Source organism: Plecotus auritus (genome assembly GCF_963455305.1).
Source record: "Plecotus auritus genome assembly, chromosome: 4".
Classification (NCBI taxonomy): domain Eukaryota; kingdom Metazoa; phylum Chordata; class Mammalia; order Chiroptera; family Vespertilionidae; genus Plecotus; species Plecotus auritus.
Window position 1 is genome coordinate 128094328 of NC_137775.1, and position 21131 is coordinate 128115458.

Here is a 21131-nt window from a genome sequence, read left to right on the forward strand (position 1 = left end):
AACAAAATATTTTTTCACCGAAGTCCGATCAATGCCGGTATGTCTGATATGCCAGGAAACACTTGCAGTCTTCAAAGACTACAATCTCAGCTGTCACTTTGCCACAAAGCATGGCAACTATGCTAGCAAGCAGTCACCTCAAGAACGGGAGGCTACTGCACAGAGGTTGATGGCTAAATTACAGGCTCAGCAAAATGTCTTTCACAGACAAACTGCAATTCAAGAGACAACTACCAAAGCAAGTTTTATGCTATCATTCAAATTAGCGAAAGCTAGCAAACCTCTCTCTGAAGTCGAGTTTTTGAAAGAATGTATGATAGAGACAGCAGGTCTCTTGTGTCCAGAGAGCAAAGGCAAGTTTGAAAAACTCAGCTTATCACGCAGGACAGTGACTCGTCGAGTGGAACTGATTGATGAAGACTTGGCCAGCAAGTTAAGTAGTAAGGCAGAGTTCTTTAAGTTTTATTCACTAGCATTGGATGAAAGTAATGACGTAAAGGACACTGCTCAGCTCTTAATTTTTATCTGAGGGATTAGTGACAATTTTGAAATTACGGAGGAGTTTTTAGCCATGGAGCCACTGAAAGGAAAAACACGGGGAGAGGACTTGTATGACCGGGTGTCTACTGTCATCGAGAAAATGAAGCTACCATGGAGTAAACTTGCTAATGTCACGACAGATGGATCTCCAAATTTAACTGGAAAAAATGTTGGACTGCTAAAAAGAATTCAGGATAAAGTGAAAGAGGAGAACCCTAACCAAGATGTTATTTTTCTTCACTGTATTATTCACCAGGAATCATTGTGCAAGTCTATATTACAACTTAATCATGTTGTTAATCCAGTCGTAAAGCTTGTTAATTTCATTCAAGCAAAGGTACTTCAGCACCGTCAGTTTATTAAGTTTCTGGAGGAAACTGATGCGGATCACCACGACTTACTTTACCACTCTCGTGTCCGCTGGTTGAGTTTGGGCAAAGTTTTCCAACGAGTGTGGGAGCTCAAAGAAGAGGTTGGTGCATTTTTGAAATTAAAGGGGAAGTCTGACGAATTTACTGAGCTGAGTGACAAGAATTGGCTGTGTGACTTTGCATTTGCTGTAGATATATTTTCACATTTGAATGAGCTAAATGTGAAGCTACAGGGAAAATATCAGTATGTACATGACATGTACACTAATGTGAAAGCCTTTAAATCGAAGCTGATTTTCTTTTCCAGACAAATTTCAGACAAAGTCTTCACTCATTTTGCCACACTAGCCACACAGAAGGAGACCATCCAAAACGTGAAGAAATACAGCAAATCACTGGATGACCTGCATGCAGAATTCTGTTGTCGGTTTTCTGATGTTGAAAAAATTGACCAGTCACTTCAACTGGTGGCCTGTCCTTTGTCACAAAACCCTGAAACAGCACCAGAAGAGGTGCAACTGGAACTCATCGATCTTCAGTCTGACTTTGTCCTAAAGGAGAAATTCAGCTCTCTTGAACTAAGAGACTTTTATGCTTCACTTAATGAAGCCACTTTTCCAAACATCCGGAGGATGGCACAGAAGATACTGGTGCTGTTTGGGTCAACCTATGTTTGTGAGCAGACATTTAGCGTCATGAACATCAACAAAGCCCCTCACAGATCCAGCTTAACTGACGAACAACTCAGATCTATCCTGAGAATAGCCACAACAAAACTAACTCCAGACTTTGATGCATTAGCTAAAAAAGGAGACCAACAACACTGTTCCCACTGAAGTTGATGTTTTAAAGACCAAAAACCTTTCAACCCAGTCTACACTGCCATCTACATCTACATCCCAGGCATAATTTGGAAGTTGCACTAAAGAAAATGTTTAATTTACTGTTTACACATTTTGTTCTTTTCTATTTGTTTTAGTTTTAAATTATTTTATTATATTTAAGTTTAATTTGAAAGGCTTTTGTACCTTTCCTTTGTTAGGCAATTTTATTTTGCCTTTGCCATCTTTAATATAAGGTATGTTATTGTGCTATGATTCCTCCATTTTTTGAAGTTTCAAATTATAATAATTAGTGTTTACATTCTTCTTGTTAAAATGTTTGAAATGAATAAAACTATTGAAATAAAAAAACAAAAACCGTAGTACCCTTTTATGTAATGATATTTACTTTGAATTTATATTAGTTCACACAAACACTCCATCCATGCTTTTGTTCCAGCCCTCCGGTCCAGTTTAAGAACCCACTGTGGCCCTCGAGTCAAAAAGTTTGCCCACCCCTGGGTTAGGGGCAATCAGGAAGGCAGGCAGGCGAGCAGTTGGGAGCCAGCAGTCCTGGATTGTGAGAGGGATGTCCGACTGCCCGTTTAGGTCCGATCCCAGTGGAATCGGCCTAAAACCGGGATTGGGCCTAAATGGGCAGTCGGACATCCTTTGAGGGGTCCCAGATTGGAGAGGGTGCAGGCTGGGCTGAGGGACACACACACCCGTGCACGAATTTCGTGCACCGTGCCTCTAGTTATATTATAAATAGGAAGTTATTTGAATATCACCAAGCATGAAGTTTATGTTTTACTTTAATAAAAAGGGATTTATTTTTTCCTCCAAATGTGCATGAAGTTTCTAAGGCAACTGAGGAAACAGCAGATTTACCAACAAGCTCTTCCAATTGCTCCCTCCATGTACCAGGACGATGATGCTCTGGGACGTCCTAACGCTGATAGGACTATGAGGAAGCCGACGTACACCCTCCACCCTTCCCTGTGAGTCTACCTAGTGGATTTGGTAGTCCAAGCGTTTGGCCTAACAGATAAAACTTGAATCTGTCAGGGCAGTAGTTCTTAAACGCTCTATTATTCTCTGAATGAAATCTCAGGTGAGAGCTCAACACAACGCACCAGATGAAGGCAGGGCAGCCTTAGTGGTGCGGTGGGCCCGCGGGCGCCAAGTCGCTCCTCATTTGGGCGGCTTACTCACCTCATCCCCAGGGTGGGTACTGAGGCAACACTGCCGAAAACCACAGGCCCTATTTTACCTTGACACACACCTCGATGATTTCTAAAAATTCGTTCTTTATCATTTTATTATATGTATGTCTTTGTGTCTCAAAATTAGACATCTATTAAATTTTTTTAAAGTTACATCAAGTCATATTTCAAATGCTGCCTACTACATTAAGCTTAGGAATTCTGTTACATATTTGGCTTGTATGGACCCTAACATAAAAATTATAATCTCTATTTGGATCTGACAACAAAACCTTTAGCATATTTGCAAGTCAAGCTCACTTTATAAAAACAAAATTTTGTCAAGATAATCCTATATAATAAAAAGCTAATATGCCAATTAGACTGGATGGCGGAATGACCTTCCAGAACGACCTTCCGGAACAACCAGTTGCGGGGGGGGGGAGGGGGGGCGTAAGGCAGCCAGGGCTGTGAGGGCTGAGCTCCTTGCACGAATCTTCGTGCATCGGGCCTCTAGTACATTATAAATGACTGCATTTATAATCATCTCAATACATAAGATTTCTTGCTGTGATTTCACTTTCACCCATGGCCATTAGCTTGCTACATATGGTACAGTAAGTTTCAGATTATATACTCAACTCAAGCCAAAAAAAGATATGCCCTGAGATTTAAAATGCTAAACAAATTTAAAGTGTTACTGATTAATCTTATCAAAACCAGGTTAATACCAGGTCAGCACAGAGAACAAAAACTGAAATGCCCTCCTGAAGAGCGAACACTTAAAATTCTGCTTAAAATTCTGTCAACAGAAAATGTAATAGCCTTTTTTTTAAAGCAGTTATATGACTTCCTCCCACCCCAGTTTTAAAAAAGAGAATGTCTCATCAGGCAATGGCCTGGCATTTCAAGTGCACATGTGAGAAAGTGGCCGAGGGAAGGCTGTCCTGGGCACCCAGAAGCATCACGTGGGTCAGGGAAAGGCTCCAATGTTCTCTTCTCAATGTCCCTCAGAATAAACAATGTGCTCAAAAGTAGTAAACTTTATGTCCGAGAGAGTGTCCCAACACCCTCACACACACAAGGAAAACAGTGAGCTGTCATTTCAAAAGCCATGTTCAACCATATTCTTATTCTCAGAATACTCTGAATTCTCCGAATTTCCATTTTAATTTATTAGTGAATATAACTAGGGAAGTGCGCTTAGATGATTTTAAACCAGCCGTGGGCAAACTACAGCCTGCGGGCCGGATCCGGCCCGTTCGGCTGTTCTATCCGGCCCGCGGAGCTGAAAGAGCGGAGGGTTCTCTTGCTCTCCCCTCCGCTCCTTTACTTTGAATTTGTATTAGTTCACACAAACACTCCATCCATGCTTTTGTTCCGGCCCTCCGGTCCAGTTTAAGAACTTATTGTGGCCCTCGAGGCAAAAAGTTTGCCCACCCCTGTTTAAACCGTCATCTCTCCAGGCACAAAGCCTGGTGAAGAGAAATGATGGTAAGTAGTCCTCCGGTGCCTGGTATGTTTCCCAAATGTCTCTCTGTTGCCGATTGAGGACTGGAACCTACTTCTGTTCACAAATGGTGCTGTTATGACAGCTAGAAGCCTGGTCATTCCTCAAAAACGTATTTCACTCACAATGTGTCTGCAATTCTATATATGAAACCAAATGTCTATTATCACTGTGTTACAATAGTAACTACATCAGGAAGAAAATAAAGAGACTAAGAAGCATTTTTATTTTTCTGCATGCAATGTGTAAGAAGGTTTAAACAGAAGAGCACGAACCAGACTAGGACACTTAAGAAATCTGAAAGTTGATGACACTAGTTATAATCGTTATTTTACCTCCATATATAGTGTTCTTTTCTCCTGATAATGAGTTTATGACCTCTGACTATTATCATTGGGGGCTCTCCAAAACTGAACAGAGAGAAGAAAGAAAAAAGCTAAGTAAGAGATTTACATGAAATATAGAAGAAATATGACTTAAACATATGTATGGAATTGACAGACTATGACCTGGAAAGGAAACAGGAAAAGAAAAGAATGCAATATTCGGTATTACAAGTAAGAGGGAAAAGGTGTTGGATTAGCTATCCAGCGAGCCAGGGCAGCCTGCACGCTGTGTGGAGCTGGGGACAGGCGGCTGACCCAGGCGATGTGTGGCTGGTCACCTGGGTGACGAATGTGTGCAAAGCAGGGGTTTATAACCTGGGAAGGCCTTGTGTGGTAAACTTGGTAAGAGTCTGGCTGGTGATCTTTCAAAGGAGTAGTGATTGGTCTGGCTGGTGACTCGGTGAGAACAGTCAGGAGTCAGCAGGGGACAGTGGTGTGTGTTCACTGAGTGTCACGGTCACAGAGCACGAACAGCTCTGAGCAGTCGGCTCCCAAACACAGGGTGCGGCCAAAGAAGGGGCGGACCAAAGCCCACAGACAGCTCAGGGCAAAGCCCTGTTTCTCCAGAGCTCTGTCCTACCAACACATCATTTTGCTGCATGACACTTAGTTCCTTATGTAACTGGGGAGAGGTGGGTTCAGTAGAAATTAGGTATCACAATCTGAAAAATCTGTTACTATTATCATACCTAATCTGAAAATGTTTACTGAAAATGATTATTGGACCAATCTTACAGTGATAGGTGTTTTTTGCATTTTTAATGTTCCCAATGTGCTAAAAGTGAACCTGAAGTACAGTGACATGTAAAGGCATTTAAAATGACAACACAAACTTTGGCTTCACTAAACAGACTGGTGGCAATAAAATGTGTGTGTGTGTGTGTGTGTAAAGCTAGTGAATTCCAGACCCACTATCAGGAGAAGTTAAGAAAGAGACTGAAAAGAAAGGGAAGGAATACTGGTTATAATCAAAGGTATCCCCACCCACCTTTTGCTTCTGGACAAGTCCAAGTGACCTAATGCAGTGCTTTTCAAACCTCAGGATGATCCATTAACGAGCAGTAAAATGAATTTCATGCATTGCAAGCAGCATTTTTACAAAAATGAAGAGGATAGAAAGCAGGAGTTCATCACACTTAGTGTAACTATTGTTTCATAAAATTGTTGTTTCATTTAAGTGTGGGTGTTGCATGTACTTTATCATGCTGTAGAGCATAATCCTTTCCCTGAATCCCAGGAAAGAAAATGGTTTATTAGGAAAGAAGATTAAAGAGCATGTTTGAAATGAGGTGGGAGGATCTTGTGTGGATTTAATTTCATTGGCCTTATCTTGGAAACGAAGATGCATTTAACATTACTAATCAACAATTCTAAAGGTAACATGCACGTCATTATTCACTCATTCAACCAGTGCAGTGTCTATTCTCTCTACATAGAAGTTACGGAGAGATTAAAAATTTTTTAATTAAATAGGGTCATAGGGTATAATAATAGCTAACACATACTGAATGTGCCTGATGGAATTCCAAGCCCTTTACGGGTCAGTAAGTCATTTGATCCTCTCAATAACCCCATAAAGGTAAATACTAATATTATCCCTGTTTTACAGATGAAGAATCTAAGAAATTAAGTCATTTGCCCAAGAGGCAGAGACAGTGTCTGACTGTATTAAGTCTGAACCCAGAGCCTTCACTCTTAATGTATCGGTTAGTACCACAATCACTCATCACTGAGAGTAAGACATGACACTGGGAAGGAGAAAGGGGAGAACAGACACATAAGGGAGACTGGAACCCCAAAGGCAAACTGATGCTATTAACACCACCAGGCTTGCTGTCTCCCCTAATTCTTCCTGGGGGTAGAGTGCAGTCTGCCCAGAGACAGCTAGCTCCTTTGACACTTCAATACCCTGGATGCACTCTGAATAAGCTTCCCAGCAAATCAGCCCAAACACCATCTTTCTTCTCTCCCTGGAAAATGTGTAAGAATGTGGTTGAGTGGGCCCCTAATTTTCTGTAATGAATCTAACTCTTAGTTGTTTATTTATTCTGTCATTTATTATTTACTTATTCTGTCCATCGATAGATGAATGGTTAAGAAGATGTGTTAATATAAAACACAATGGAATATTACTCAGCAATAAAAAAAGAAAGCAAGCCTGCCATTTGTGACAACTTTAATGGACCTGGAGAGTATATGCTAAGGGAAATAGGTCAGACAAAGACAAATACTAAATGATTTCACTTATATGTGAAATAAAATAAAAAAATAGAAACATCCCCATAAATATAGAGAACGAGCTGATGGTTGCCAAAGGGGAGGGCGATGGGTGAAATTTAAAAATAAGCAAGCCAACAAACAAATATTAAAAAGAATTCATTCTCAGGTGCTGGTACTTAAACTTTCCTATTAGCCAATCATGTCGGACACATCTCCCATGTCTTATCTCCACAAACCAGTGACTCCGGTAGCCACAGGGATTCCTGCCAGCCTGGGTGACACAGAGCTTGTAGGGGGACCTCCTTCTTTGCACCCACTTGTGTTACTCTCCTCATTGGTTATAAATAGGATCCAAAGAAATCACAAGTCAAATATACACTGTGACAAGTGTACTGTCATGTTTTAGAAAAACCTGAAAGATTTATATGTCAAAGATAACCTGCCCACCCTTGTCCTCAGGTTATGTAGTAAGCCCCACAGACAGGGCCTGTTCAAATAATAAATAAAAATAACACTATTGTTGGTAGCATGGTCACCTTTCCCAGCTCCCAGCTCCCAGGCCCATGAGTGAGAAACTAGCACAGCACTATTTAAACACCGAGTCAACATTGTGTGCTTCTACACATTGAAAGGAGAAGGAAGTGCTATTCCTCCTCTTACATATATAATCTGAATTAAAACAGCCAGGGCAATGAATCCTGGAACAAAAGGGAAATAGTATTTATGTCTTCATCTGACCACCACAACTTGGCCACATAATTTGAAACTTTTCGTATGAAATCACCTTGTGGCCCAACAAACATACTATCTTTCTAATGTTAAAAAATTAATGTATAATGATGAATTGTACATTTTGTTTTGGAAAATTAAGTTCAGGATTCTTTCAAAGTACAATGAAATACTCAGATAACAGACAAAATCTGAGATTTAAGTATATTTGTGACAAATACTTGACCCTACTTGGCCTGTATATACATTCTCCAAGTCATCTGCTAAAAGCAAGGCAATGGTTCAACACACCTTTTAAAAAATACATATAAGCCCTAGCTGGTTTGGCTCAGTGGATAGAGCATCAGCCTGCGGACTGAAGGGTCCCAGGATTCGATTCTGGCCAAGGGCACATGCCCAGGTTGTGGGCTTGATCCCCATTAGGGGGTGTGCAGGAGGCATCCGATCAATGATTCTCTCTCATCATTGATGTTTCTATCTCTCCTGTTACTTTCTGAAATCAATAAAAAAATTTTTTTTAAATACAATGAAGGTAGAGTGCTGTCAAAACAACATTTCTAACTGAATAATCACTGTGTACATGCAGTGTCAATGTCATAACAGAAGCCAGAAAAACAATTCTACCATTTATCACTATCGTAACTTTTAGTGTTTTTTGTTTTTTTCCCCCTAGGTATATTTAGGTTACTTCTTTTCCAGGTCAGATGAAACTTTATTTCTATTTCTACCAGGTATTCATTATGTCTGCCCCAATACCTTTCAAATAGGTCAGGGGGTACATTTTTGGCAGTTAAAAAAAAAAAAAAGGTGATTCACATATGCACCAACCTAGCTGGTCAGCTGGCTTTCGGTTGAAAGAACAGTAATGCCTGCACTTTACAAATATGACACTCTTTACTAGTGGTATTACTGGTACATACTGGGACTTTTTTTGGTGGTGATGCTCATTTTCCTGCCCCATTTACCCTGTTTCATTAACTACATTTGCAACCAAGAGCATTCATTTTCAAGACAGACGTTCATATGAGAGTTGTAGCTGGTTGTGGGAAGATGATTTTTAAAAATTGGGCGCTACATGACTTATGGGGCAGGGATAGGGGAGTCAAAGGGGAAACTAGCCTCAGCAAGCACAGGGCACTAATATTCTAAGTTAATGGACAACACTAAAACTGCTTCTCTCCCAATAACAAAACAAACATGTATATAATAACCTTCTAAACAGAATTTTATTTATTGAGGCAATCTGTCAGAGGCCTCTCAAATACAGGAATTAGGGGTGCTCTTTGCTGGGTTGAACAGGGGTACCCATAGCTGAGCAACTACTGTTAGAAAGGGAAGAGGTTCAGATTTGAAAAGTGTCCTGTAAAACCTTCACTGTCATCGAGACAGGTTTTTTTTTTGTCTGTGCACGTGGCAGGCTGCCCCCCAGATAGTGGGTGGAAAAAACAATGCCCGGGTATGAGTAGGCCCGCCTTCCACTACATTCTGCCAAGACACACACTTTCCAAGTAGTGTGTTAAAAACAAACAAAAAATAATGAAAAACAAAAACAGACTGAAAACCTGAAGTTTAATATTCATTTCTGAAAATTACTGAAAGTGAGGGGAACCCTTTCACAATGCATATGTATATCAAATCATCATGTTGTACACTTTAAATATTTTGCAATATTATCTGTCAATTATACTTCAATGATGTCGAAAAAGTCATGAAAACTTCCAGTTGAATAAGTACTCTTTACCTGTTGCTATTGGTTGTGCCTCTCGAAGGCTCTGACCTTCTGCAAGTCCCATCCGCTCTCAGAAACCCAGTCTCCTTATCTGTAAATTGAAAAGATTAAGGTAAATGTCCGCTAACCTTCTTTTTAATTCCAAATTCAAATGCTGACATTTAAATTATTCTGTGACTTACTTTCCCCTTCAAATATCTTTGATCTGAACCCTACACTAATTTCATATATAAGGGGGTAGGGTGGGGGGGAGACAGGAGAGCTTGTCAAGACAGATTCAAGCATTAACTGTCTGCTTAGCCCTGGATATTCATCATTTTAAGAATGGGCAAATGTAATAAACTCCCTATGTATTAATTCTAACTTTTGGCAATATTGGCAACAAATTTTAAATTACAGAAACATTCCTCTTTCATAAATATGTATCAGGTCACTTCCCAATCCATTCATTGCAAGCAGTTGTGCACTCCTGAGAACAACCCAAAGCCAAAAGTAAACAAGAAAATAAGTGAAGGAGATATTTAGGTTGCCCGTGCTATTATTCCTTCCCACTGAGGTGGCAAACTGAAAACCAATTATACAAATACTAGAGGCCCAATGCATGAAGATTCGTGCAAGAATGGGCCTTCCTTCCCCTGGCTGCCAGCACTGCCTTCGCTTTGGCCGGAGCCACCTTTCCACCTTTGCTCAGGCCCAGAGCCACCTTTCCACCTTCCCATGCTGCCCAGAGGCCCAGAGCAGCTGGGGCTGTGCAGAATGTCCCCGACTGCTAGGCGCCTGTGTATGCAAATTAACCTTCCAGCTTTGTTGGGTTAATTTGCATACTCACTCCTGATTGGCTAGTGGGTGTCACGAATGTACGATCAATTTGCATCTTTCTCTTTTATTAGTGTAGATATTTCTTTGCCTCTTGAGTCAGAAGTGCTGGATTATTTTCTTCCAATTATTGATGTAGACATACCCAAAATACTGAATCTATCTGCCTAAATGGTCTGTTTCCTACTGCAATAGCAAGATATATTGTATACACTGGAAATGCCAGATATTCAGAAAGTATCTTCAGATAGTCATGTTGGGGTACACAGATTTTAAAAGGCAATGCTACTTTCAATGTGTTTTTAAACATATATGTATTAAATTACCCTGTCCCTGAGGACTAAACAGTAGACTGTAAATTGAAAATATTTACTTAAAAATCTTAAACATCAAGATTATTAAAGTAATGATTCCAACCTAGGGAAATCTTAGTTATTTTTATATTCTATTACAACCTGCTCTCTTTTAATAAGCAGTATTTTCCTTGTGTGGCAATCATAGATAATCAACAATGTAAAACCAAAATATTTTTTAAGCTTTCAATGTTGTGACAACATAATTCAGAACCAACTAGTGCATAGTTCTGTTGAGACTATGGCAATCGCTGATTCCCACCAGGAGTTAGATACTGAGTTCTTTGCACACTTCAGCTTTCTCCTATTTCCCCTCACACTCTGCACCCAATGCTCAGCACTCGGGACACAATAAATGCTTTTCACATCATTTTTTTTTCTGCCACCCAAATTATTACAAAAATAGAGACAGATCCAAACAAATCCATCCCTAACTATAACAAACACAACTAAAAGGATGCACTGAGAGTGACATTGAGTATTTTTGTACACGGCAACAGCAGTAGCTGTTACGGACTGAGTGCTTCAATGAACCGAGCATTTGTTTACCTTATTTCATGACAACAATACTTAAGATTTTAGGACTGTTCAGCACTGAAGCTCAGAACTAGCAACCCATAACACACTTACTATTTCAAATCTTGTTTACTGTCGTACCCTTTTACTCACACTTTTAAAAGAAGTGCCTGGCTACCTGCTGTGACTTCTCACACCTTTCATTATCAATCCAAGTGCCTTGATGAAAGGAATAATAGTTTCTATTTTCACTTCAGTTTCCCCTCTTGGAAAATGGCCAGAGAAATTGGACATGTATGAAATACTTTTAACATGTTGTTTTTCTTATTTGGGGTTATTAAACTCAAAAACAGTATTTTATGTTGCCAAATACTGTTTAGATTTCTGCCCTAATGTGTCCCCCCTTGAACCATTAATAATGTCCTTTTCAGTTCTGCCCTCCTCTGATTTGGTACAGTCTTGTCCTATGATACTTCGTTCATCTTTTGAAATGAAGGGAGGAAGAGACAAATGCGGATGGAGTGGGCCATGGCAGGGGCTAGGATTTAGCTCCCTCTCCCGTATACTCCCAAAGCTGTGCTTAGAGGGACTATCACACACATTCTAATGTTTTTCTACTGGCTTTCAGGCATGTACCGTGGCCTCGGAGTAAACAGGACAAAAAAATGTGATATGTTGTCTCACTGTCTATAAAACCTTAGAAATATTCTTCAAGGACAGATGGGTATTAGTTTAGTTTTTATTTAAAAGAACCATTTAGCCCTAGCCAGTTTGGCTCAGTGGATAGAACGTCAGCCCATGCATTGAAAGGTTCGGGTTTTATTCTGGTCAAGGGCACATACCTCAATTGCAGGCTTGATCCCCGGCCCTGGTAGGGGCATGTGCAAGAGGCAACCAGTCAATGTGTCTCTCTCACATCCATGTTTCTCTCTCTCTCTCTTTCCCTCCTTTCCATCCCCTCTAAAAATCAATGGGAAAATATCCTCAGATGAGGATTAACCTAAATAAATAAAACCATTTTGCACATTATAATCTTAAGTTTTGATGTATGCACTGAGTAATCTTAAATGCATATAATTATGTTTCCTTGATAAATAAACTTGCCTCTGAAATCAATGAAGATTTTGCTAAAATAAGCATTGTATAAAAGTCACTATGATATTTTAATTAGGGCTTCAAAATAAATAAGCAATAGCTTTTAGATTCTTGTTTTCTTCAGCACTAGACTTGTAAGTAAACCAAATGTAACTTTCATATAACAAACCAGGCTGCAAACCTATGCCGTTTAAAACTTAAGTTCTTAACTTACCTTGGAAGAATGAATTATTATCATTTTCAGAAGTGTTCAATGGATCCTGGTTTGTTGGATGCCTTATTAAGAACACACCAAGGGCCCTGGCTGGCATGGCTCAGTGGTTAGTGTCATCCTGCACACCCACCTGGGTTACAGGTTCCATCCCCACCCGGTCTTTGTGAGGCAACCAACTGATGATTCTCTCTCTCCCCCACCTCCCTCTAAAAATCAATGGGAAAAATATCCTCGGGTGAGGATTAACCAAAGAAAGAACACACAAAGATAAGAAATCCAGTTTCACTATGAAACCCTTTTCCGCATTAGACATCAGCTGCTTAAAGGGTGATATAGTATGACTACATTTCAGTCCATTGAATGTTGAGCTGGAAATGCTAAAAATGCTTGAGGAGATGAGGTGAGTGACTTCAATGCATTCCAATATCCAAACTTACCTGCACACTATGAAAGTTTAAGGTCCTACAATGGACAATATGATTGACTTCAAGATAGAAAAATAATGCAACACTACATTTGGGCCAGCAGGTGTCTCTCTGAAGCCCATGACACCAACCAAAAACACAAGGTATAGAAGATACCCTCCCATTACTGAGATTCTGTGACCCCTGGACCAGTAAGGGCATGAGTTGTGAGATCAGACTATAAGATTAGTTATGTTTCTGAGAAATTGAATATGCAGAATCCAAACAAATAAAGGAATTAGTGAAAAATAAGTGTGTTACTTTTTTGAATATTATTTAACATGCAAGATATAATAGTACAGAGAAATCTATTTCCTTCAAAATGATAAATAAAATGATTCCTGGCTAATAGTCAGGAGAGAAATGTCAAATGTCAAACAGAAAAAGTGTTGAGGAATGAATGGTATGTGATAAAATAGAAACAGAAGCTTAATTAGAAAAGGGGAAAGCCTGAGCATAAGAATTAAGTTAAGGCAAGTTTGAGGGGATTTTAGGCATAAGAGAGACTTGCACACATTACTACTGAATATGGAGAGGAAGGCAAAAAAGCATGTGCCCCTACCATAGCATGAAAATATTGCAAGGTTGTCAAAGTACAACTGTCTAGTAGGTTCTGAAACCTATTTTGAGTTGCATTAAAAAGAAGAGAGGATAGTCATGGGGGTATAAAGTACAGCATAAGAAATACAGTCAATAATATAACAACTATGTATGGTGTCAGAGAGGTACTAGACTTTTCGGGGTGATCACTTCATAAGTTATATAAATGTCTAATCACTATGTTGTACACCTGGAACTAATATAATGTTGTATATCAACTGTGATTGAAAAAAATATATATTTTAAAAAAGAAGAGAGAAAAAAGAAAAAGTGATAGAACACAACAATAGACTAGAAAATTCTATCACAATTCACATATAGTAGAGGTATTATTAGGGGAAACCATACATCCACATGTACCAACATGTGCACTGGGTCCTGATATAACACGGATTCTTCCTGTGGGCGCCAATAAACAGGTTTGAAGGCCACTGACACACACTGAGGGCACCACCAGTGCCCACCTCTCTCAAGTTAATAATGTCATCTGTAATGCCACCAGGAAGAAAAGTGACTTTCAAAATCCCAGAAGAAAAACATGGCAAAACAGAAGACGACATTATTTAAAATGAACTCGGCATACTGTGAAACTGAAGTTGGGGGAAGGAAGATACAATCTGAATACCAATAGGGAAATGTCCAACTCTATAAAATCAGATCCTGGGCCCCATCCCCCACCTGGCGTCTTCTCCCAACCCAGAGCACAGTGTGCTCATGTGATGAGAAAGCCCGGAGATGGAAGAGTTAAAGAGGAGAGGGAAGGTGGGACGGGGAGCATCACTCCAGCCTGAAGACCCAAGTCTCCCCGCAGTGAGGTAAAAAAGGCAGGAGCTGGTGCCAGTGCTGGTGCAGATCCACAGATGGGGACAGTGAGGAGAGAGGTGACAGGTTCAGCTCTGCAATCTCAACACCAAGCACAGAACTTGGCACATAATACGGCCCTTATAACTGTCTGGTGAATGTGCTAGTAGGTCTCAGCAACACCAACAGTTTTATGACATGCAGTCAGTGCCAGGCAGGGTCAGGAGTTTGAAACTTCTTATTCCCCGTTATCACTGCTATCACCAGAGAAGGTGAGGTTGTCCTGAATGTCATCCTCTCTAACTCTCCAGAAGCCATTTCAGCGGCCGTCTGCAAACTGAGCCATTTCCCCAAATCATAAAGAACTATCACTTCAAGAATTTTAAAGAAACTTGTTTTGTTTCAAAATTGAAATGGATCTAACACTTATAAGGTCATTCTGAATGAGTGCTCAAAAGCAAAACAAATGGGAGTTCATGTGCTCATGGTGCTCCAAGATTAAGACATTCCGTTTCTCAGGCCCCGTACCAGGTCACACAGAGGGCAGGCTTGAACTTACCAACGATGTCCACAACTTCTTTAGGTGCAAAGGGTTCATTTTTGTTGGATAGTTTTTAGTTTAAAAGAACCATTGACTGGTTTCTTTTTGGCTCAGGTACATCTAATAACTTAGTAACAGCAAACACTTATACAGTATTTACTATGTGCCAGGTACTCTCTGAGGACTTCACAAATAATAACTCACAAAAATTTGACTAATGCATACACATCCCCTGCTAACTTCGGTTACCTGCTCAGTTTATTCCATTCCATTAAAAGTATGTTTCTTCCATTTTTCTCCTGCAAAAGATGAGGAAAACACTGTTAGTGAGTATTCACAAATGCATAATGCATTTCATATCACTGTTTGATATTTTCTGAACTTGAGAGTACCAAAAGGGCTTCATGAAACTTCATCCAATTAGTTCAGCTGCCTACCTTGACTCAGTTCCTAAACAGAACATTAAGACAGTATCATTATATGTAGAGATAACAGGATATTTGAAAAACAAATACCTCATAGTCTCTAAAGAAATCAACACACATAATGAAAAGTTAGATGCACAGAGAACCAAGCTATATAATAAAAGCCTAAGCAACCATTACGGTGGAATGACCAGAACAACTGGTCACTATGATGCGCACTGACCACCAGGGGGCAGATGCTCAATGCAGGAGCTGCCCCCTAGTGGTCAGTGAGCTCCCACAGGGGGAGTGCTGCTCAGCCAGAAGCCAGGCTCACAGCTGGTGAGTGCAGCGGCAGTGGTGGGAGCCTCTCTTGCCTCCACGGCAGCGCTAAGGAGCAGTGAGCAGGCAGGCGGTAAGGAGCAAGGGGTCCCGGACTGTGCGAGGGATGTTTTGACTGCTGGGAGCAGGTCTAAGCCGGCAGGCGGACATTCCCCGAAGGGTCCCAGACTGCGAGAAGGCACAGTCTGGGCTGAGGGACCCACCCCTCCCCCACGCCCCAGTGCACGAATTTCGTGTACTGGGCCTCTAGTCTATAATAATAAAAGCGTAATATGCTAATTAGACTGAACGACCTTCCAGACAAAGCCAGCAGCCGGAGGAAAGCCCAGTCCCGGGTGCCAGTGCTGGCAGCCAGGGAAAGGAAGGCCTACTCTTACACGAATTTCGTGCATTGGGCCTGTAGTTTATAGTAAGATTCTCCTTGACTCTGAATCCTTCTGCATTTAATTTGCCTTTTCAAACTACACGCCCTCTGAAGATCTTCAGGTGGGCAGCACCTTTCCCCACTGGGTGAAGTAATTGCTGTTCTAAAGATAGAAACATTTGGTGGATGTAGCTATTATAGAGTCACTTAAAATTTTTGTAAATAATCATGGAAAAGCATCATTAAAGGCAAAATGTTGCCTAGGAAAGATAGCTGTTCAGAAAGTCTCTACCAGGTGACATCAGAGAATTCCTGATGTCTACATTCTATACCTCAACTCTGCTGGTTCCAAAAGTGATTAGATCCAAAACCCACTGTTTCCAGAAATGATGTTTATTAATACTGCCTCATGCCAACACAGCTCACAACAAACTGACCCACACAGAAAGCCATAATGCCTATGTACACATTTACAAGGAAACATATAATTGTCAGACAGCCTGGACATTAGCTCGACCCAGCTTGACTAATGTATTCACATTTCTCTAGTCAACAAAAATACTAAAATCCCAGGTGTAGGGCACCTCATTGGCAGGTCAAAGATCAAGCCAAATTAGCAGAAGATTGTTCAGTGAGCCCATCAGAGCGATCACAAGCTGGATGCCAACGTCCTCCGACATTCTCTCCAGACCAGCTGCCACCATCCTCCTGGACAAACACAAAACAACTCTAGCAATTTTCCCAGCTTCCGCTCTCCCTCCTTTCCACAACATGCCCAGAGCAAACATTCAAAAATAGAAAACAGACCATGGCTCTGCCCTACCAAAACCCCTGTAATGCTCTGGGTCAGTCTTGTGATAAATACCCAGCAGGCCTCGCTCTGGCCCTGCTCACCTCTCCAGCCCCTCCATGCACCACTCACCCGTCATCTCACACTTCAGCCACTCTGGTCTCCTTCTACTCCCTGGAATGCACAAGATCCCTCAACACCTCGGAGATGCTGCACACCTCCGTTTCCTCTGCCCAGGATTGAACACACACACTCTGCCCCTTCCCTCCAAAGCACACATATGCCTAGTAACCTGCAGGTCCAAGCTCAAATGCCACATGGGCTCACGACTAGGACAAAGCTCCTACAGTACCTTAATCTTCTCCTTTACAGCACCTGCCACAGTTTATAATCCCACATTTCTGTGGTTATTTAATCTACATTTCTCTCTCTCACTAGATCATCAGAGGCTCCATGAGGGTGGACACTGCTCATTCTGTTAGCAAGCTGCAGAAGAGTGGAGATTCAAGAGACAGCTTATTGCATGAGTGATGGCTCTGGGCTATTAGAATCTGGTGTGTCTATCACCATGACGGAGATAAGTCCGCCAAGCAAACCACATGGATGGCTCCCCTGAGTGGGCTTCATCCTCCGCAATGTGCCCTCCCGCGTCTGGGGTGCCAGAAATTAAATGAGCACCATCTACATTCACTTCTGTAACCTTTGTTTTCTAGACTTCCATGGCCAACATAAATCTTGCTATACTAAAGGAGAAATAGAGCACAAAGTTCAAGATACATTTGGATAGCAACTCTGCAGAGAGACTTGTGGCAGGGGGTTACTAAGAAACACTATAAACAAAAAGGAAAACATAAGTTGCAGCCAAAGGAAGTCCTTGATGAGACAACACTGGTAAACAAATACACATGCATGCAGGCGCACCCAAAGCAGTAGTCCTTGGAGGAGGGGGCACGGGGGCTGAGTTGCTGTGGGATGCTGCCACAATGAAGGGGCTGACAGCGAGAAAGTGTGAAGATCCATGAAGGAGGCACCTCCGCCGTCCCCAGGCCTGACTCTGCATGTTTGGCACAAAGGAGACCTGCTGTGTACCCACTGTGTCCTCCCATTTGCCTTACAAATCAACAATTAATTGGCATTCCCTAACTTACTATGTAGACTGTTTTAAATGGCTCACAGCTGTGGTTAATATTTTAAAGATGTTTTCCTGACATTTCAGTCCTTTTATGCAACGAGGATGAGAATGAAACTGGTAGGAAGAAGTCCCACAGTGCTTTTGGCTCTAAATTCATATCTAGTCATGGGATTGAAGAGGGCCAGCTACATTCTGCATTCAAAAAATAGTATGCACCTTGAATAAGCCAGCCATTGCTCTAAGGGCGGGGGACACACACTCAACAAGACAAAACCTCTTCTTCTCAAAGAGGTAACTTCTTAGAGAAGACAGACAATGAACATATATATTTTTTAACATATTTTATTGTTTTTTTCAGAGAGGAAGGGAGAGGGATAGAGAGTTAGAAACATCGATGAGAGAGAAACATTGATCAGCTGCCTCCTGCACACCCCCTACTGGGGATGTGCCCACAACCAAGGTACATGCTCTTGACCGGAATCAAACCTGGGACCCTTCAGTCCACAGGCCGACGCTCTATCCACTGAGCCAAACCAGTTAGGGCTGAACATATATTAAGTAAAATATAAGATATGTCAGGTGTGTGTGTGGAGGAGGGTGTTAAATTTTAAATAGAGTGGTCAAGGAAAGCCTCACTGAGAAACTGGCACATGAGCACAGACCTGAAGGAAGTGTGGGGGTGAGTCATGTAGATATCTTCAGATGGTTCCAGACGGACTGATCAGGAAGTACCAAGGCCCTGAGGCAGCAGTGTGGCCAGTCTGACTGGGGCAGGCAGTGGGATTCTAGGCACTACAGGCCTTTGGCTTTTATTCCGAGAGCCATCTAACACAACTGAGATGTTTTGGGCAGAGGCAAATATGATCTGGCTGCTATGCTGAGACAAGACTAAACAGAAGGCAAGGGAGAAACAGCAAGATCAGGTATTGGGCTACTGAACAATCCAGGCATGAGATTGCAGTGGCTCGAACTAGAATGTAGCAGAGCCTCTAAAAAGTTAATGGAGCCAAAACCGGTTTGGCTCAGTGGAAGAGCGTCAGCCTGCGGACTGAAAGGTCCCAGGTTCGATTCCAGTCAAGGGCATGTAACTTGGTTGCGGGCACATCCCCAGTAGGGGGTGTGCAAGAGGCAGCTGATCGATGTTTCTCTCTCATCGATGTTTCTGACTATCACTCTTCCTTCCTCTCTGTAAAAAATCAATAAAATATATTAAAAAAAAAAAAGTTAATGGAGTCTTCATGGAACTTGAAGGAAATGCCCTCATAGTCTTAATCCTTTTACCACTACTAGTAAAAGGTGTTGTTGTTTTTTTAATTGTTACGTTTAAAGAAGAAAACCTAGTGAATTTTTATCTACTATAGAGTAATAGCTGATCACCACAGATAATGGAAAAGATTAAACAGACCCAAAAATCTTTGCATCACATTAGAAAAGAACTGAACATGGAAGAACTTGTGCTAATGGTTAAGTACTTGTTATATTATATTAGCACTTTTCATTTACTCTGAAAATAAAAGGCTCCCTAGGTAAGGAGAAACATCATCCTATATGTGGACCGTGATAGTTAATGACTTATTTAACAAAAGGTTTTCCACTTGAAGGTCTACGGATGTACAACAGGATAAACCCAGAGGTGTTCCTATTCAAACAGGTCCCGGTCAGTCCAGTCAAGTCCTCGCCTCTGTCAGCAGTGCCAGTCTGGGCTGAGCCCAGAAGATTCCTTCTGGGCACATCACTGAGGAAGCAACACTTTTCTGCACAGACCCCTTTCCTTGAAAAAACCCAAGAGGGTAACACGATGTCAAGTGAAAAAGGGACATGATGGAAGTCTAAAGAAGAAATTAAAATACCCTTTTTATTCTCTGCTCTATGGTTAATAGGTGGGAAATGGATGGATCTGGAGGTATTATGCTAAGTGAAGTCAGACAGAGAAAGACAAATACTATATGACTTCACTTATATGTGGAATCTAAACAAACAAAGCAGAAATAAATGTATTGATACAGAGAACAAATTGATGCTTATCAGAGGGAAGGGGGTTGAGAGGATAGAAAAAGGTAAAGGGATTTATGGATACCAATTACGAGCTATGAAAACAGTCGCAGGGCTGTAAAGTGCAGCATAGGGAATACAGACAGTATTGTAATAACTATGTGAGATGCCAGGTGGGTACTGGAAATATCGGGGGGAGGAAGTGTATGACTATCTAACCACTACGCTGTACACCTGAAATGAAAACAAAATAATATTGAATGTCAACTGTAATTTAGAAATAAAATAGCTCAGCTGGTGTGGCGCAGTGGTTGAGCGTCGACCTATGAACAAAGAGGTCACCAGTTCGATCCGGGTCAGGGCACATGCCTGGGTTATGGGCTTGATACCCAGCAGGGGGTGTGCAGGAGGCAGCTGATCAATGTTTCTCTCTCTCCCTTCCTATCTTTCTAAAAATCAATACAAACATATATATTTTTTTAAGTATAGCAAAGTAAGCACAAATAAAAGTGAAAAGGAAGAAAAAGTTTTTAATAGGGGGAGACCACTTCCTCTAACTGTCATCACAGCAACTGTTCGAAAGCTCTGGGGCAGGGAGGCAGCTCCTCCTGGGACATCAAGCCATGGAGCAACTCAACTCTGCCGTGTGGTAAACAAACCCTGTCCTCCCCTAAACAGAACTCTGCTGTTGAATCAAACACCAACAGATGGCCTGGTCTCTCGCTGTAAACGAAGTTACACTGGTTCTTGACATGTCATACTCAGGGCTGATATGCCTTATTTGTTCAGCTTTTCTCAAAGTGTGTCCAGACAGGTAGATCGCCCGTGTGAATCAGGCACTGTCGTCGCCCGCTAGGGCGGTGCTTTTGAACCTTCAATGTGCATAGGAATTGCCTGTAAGTCCGGTGCAAATGCAGGTTCTGGTCCAGGGGCTCTGGTCTGGGCCTGAGACTGCATTTCTAGGAGGCTTGCCAGCGATGCTGGCGTGGCTGTCCACGGACCACAGGTTGAGTACAGTGGTAAAACACTTCTCTCCTTCCCCTCTCCCTTTGATTCCCTTGCAAGGCCCGCTGACCGAGACTGAAACAACTGAATCCAAGACACTCTTTTTACTGAAAACAAGACTTTGCCCTCCATAGTCAGATAATTAAATCCCAGCAATCAGCAGAGTCTTTTCTGGGGTGTCCTTAGCTAGA

The 21131-nt window shown here is 41.5% G+C and overlaps 1 long non-coding RNA gene across 1 annotated transcript in view; it reads right to left on the reverse strand.

The window, feature by feature from the left end:
• Positions 1–8301: 8301 nt before the first annotated feature.
• Positions 8302–21131, reverse strand: part of LOC308245636 — a 121412-nt gene continuing 108582 nt past the window's right edge. Inside the window, exons 6-7 of the long non-coding RNA XR_013960305.1 lie at positions 15161–15210; positions 8302–9602 (exon numbers count right to left, since the gene is read on the reverse strand). This is a non-coding gene — a long non-coding RNA (uncharacterized lncRNA). The remainder of the gene's footprint in view (positions 9603–15160; positions 15211–21131) is intronic.